The following is a 2,895-nucleotide window of genomic DNA, read 5'->3' as shown; positions in this document are numbered from 1 at the left end:
AAATCTCTCTTCCTTGCTCTTGATGACAAATTGAAATTAAAATGGAGTAATCACAGTTCAGACATACAAAAATGAAGTCAGGAGACTATTGAGGATCTAGTCTCAAGCTTATCTCTGCACCTCTGAGAACTTGATGCTTCTTTGACCTTTACGAGATGCAAAGACGGGATCAACCCTACTCAGAGCAACACCTGACAGTTGCAGTCTTGTGTTCTCAAGGTCTCCCCTTTTAACAGTGCAACAATTTTGGACCCCAACCATTGCTTACTTAACAGGAACTCTTGCTTGCCATCTCCAATTATGATTCTTGACAAACAATTCACAGAATGTTGTGAGTTTTGCCTTTATAAGCCTCTACCTTTTTGTAGTCTAGTGAAAGTTGATTCAGTTACTTAATGAATCTATGTCTCTTGGGCTGCAGTCCTAACAACTGCCATGTCTTGATTGCAATATCCTGGTTCTTATATCAATCAGGTCTTCATTTTCTAAAGTTTTGGTTTGCTACTGTACAAACTTTATTGCATTGTTGTTTAGTTCCTCAGTTGTGTCCAATTCTTTTGTGACCTCATGGACTGTAGCCCACCAGGTTCCTCTGTCCATGGCATTGTCCAGGCAAGAAATCCTGGAATGGGTTGCTATTTCCTTCTCCAGGGGATCTTTCTGACCCAGAGTTCAAACCTGCAGCTCCTGCTGCATCCTGCTTTGTAGGAAGATTCTTTACTGATGAGCCATAGGAGAAGCCCCTTTTATTTCATTATTTCTGACAAAGTAAAACTCCAAAGGACAACAAAGCATTTGGGTTTGGAAGCAACTGGGAGGCTTAAGCCACAGGCCTTCTATATAAATTCTTGAGATTGACTCTTCCTTCTATTGCCTGAGCGAGTTTTACCTCTGTTGATGAGGAGGGGAGAGTACCTTTTTAACATTTCTCCACTAGAGAATCTATGATCCTTTTCACCTTGGAGTCCAGGGAGATGTATTTACTGTGATGCCTGTTGTTTTGTAAATTGTCAGTGGGGTGCATATTCAGAGTACCATTTTAGGGTATTTGGCTTTTTTTTTTTTCTAAAATTTTTCCTGAGGCAGCTGTAGTATATATGAGACAGCATCACAATGGGCATCAGAAAATTTCAGTTTAAATCCTAATTTTATTTATTATGAGCCTTTTGACACTGGACAGTTGTCCTCTTTACCCAGAATCTCCCTTTCCCTCATTTGAAAAACACAAATTTACCATCTCTACTGTCCACTGTTTGTTTTGTTGGGGTAGTCCTGGGATTTCCAAGTAAAAGTCGTGTTGATTTACTTAGACAACTATCTTATATGTCTTTGGTCATTCAGGATGCTTGAATTATGTTATTGCTAACCATGAATTTCCAGAATGGAAAATGGTTGAAATCAAGAGGTGTTTATTTGGGATTTGTTAGGACTGCTTCTCAGAAGACACATATCCAGGAAGTACTTAAGCCGTGTTCTTCCACACTACGAAATGAGGAAGTTTATAAGGGCAAAAATTACAAATTGTGTCAAAAATTAGGATTGGATATATTGTAATAACAGTTAATGGAAAGTAACCTTAAATAATTGTACAAAAAATTAAAAATTTTTTAAAGTAAGGATCTTGAGAATAGAAAATCATCCTGGATTACCTGGTATGCCCAGTGGAATTGTAAGCGTCCTTGTAGCAGGAGGTCAAGAAGATCAAAGAGCTTTGCAGATGCTGTGCTGCTGACCTTGGCAATGGGGGAGGTGGTCGTGAGCTAAGGAATGAAGGTGGCCTCTAGAAACTGGAAAAGACAAGGAAATGGATTCTCCCGAGAGCCTCCAGGAGGAATGCAGCCCTGTCAACACCTTAATTTTCAGATTTGTGACCTCTAGAATTGTAGGATAATAAATTAGTGTTGTCTTAAGCCAAGGAAAAAGAAAAGAATTAGGATTGAAGATGGAAAGATGTAAAGATGTTTTGTTAAGCAAGGATTGGTTGTGCCTGAAGTGATTAAATAGTTGTGAAGTAGGCAGTTTTGATACTATAAACTTGCAGTTAACAGCTACTAGTATATATCATTTTGAAAATGGCTGGTGGAGTACTTGAGTTTGACATAGTTCAGAATTGAAGTAATCAGTGATGCAGGAACATGTCTGAAATCACATCCACAATGACTGCCCATAGTTACTCCATTTTGATTTTCTTAAATATGTCATCATTAACTATTTTATGAGTAGGTAACTGTAATGTTGGATTTCTGTGGTGGCTCCATGGTAAAGAATCCACCTGCCAATGTAGAAGAGGCAGGTTCGATCCTTGGGTCAGGAAGATCCCCTGGAGAAGGAAACAGCAACCCACTTCAGTATTCTTGCCTGGGAAATCCCATGGACAGAGGAGCCTGGCAGGCTACAGTCCATGGGGCACAAAGAGTTGGACACGACTTAGTGACTAAACAGCCACAAGTGCAATGTTAGTACAATGCATTCAAATACTTTGAAGCCTTTCACTTTCAAGGACAAAATATCCTAGCATTAGATAGAGCATTCTTTTTAAATAAACAGTGATTGTCCTCAAAGTGATACATTCCCAGCTGGTCATTGATTTGAATCCAGAATTTCAAACCCTTTTTGTCATTAGATCTTTTATTTCAGTGGTTCTCAATCTTGGTTGCATAATGGAAACACTTTGTAAAATTATAACTGGAACACCATCTACTGTGATTAAATCAGAATCTCCAGAGCGGTCACTGGACACAGAGAAAACAGGACTAAAGGGCAGTTTATTTTGATTTTTATCAGTGGGGTAAAGTCTACTCAGAATAGAGTGCAAAGTGGATATAACTGATTGGCCTGTTTATATGGGAGAGGCCAAGGTTGAATTAACAGTGACTATTATAAAAGCTTTAGGTA

The sequence above is a fragment of the Cervus canadensis genome, chromosome 8 (genome assembly GCF_019320065.1).
Source record: "Cervus canadensis isolate Bull #8, Minnesota chromosome 8, ASM1932006v1, whole genome shotgun sequence".
NCBI lineage: Eukaryota > Metazoa > Chordata > Mammalia > Artiodactyla > Cervidae > Cervus > Cervus canadensis.
This window is presented reverse-complemented; position numbering follows the sequence as displayed.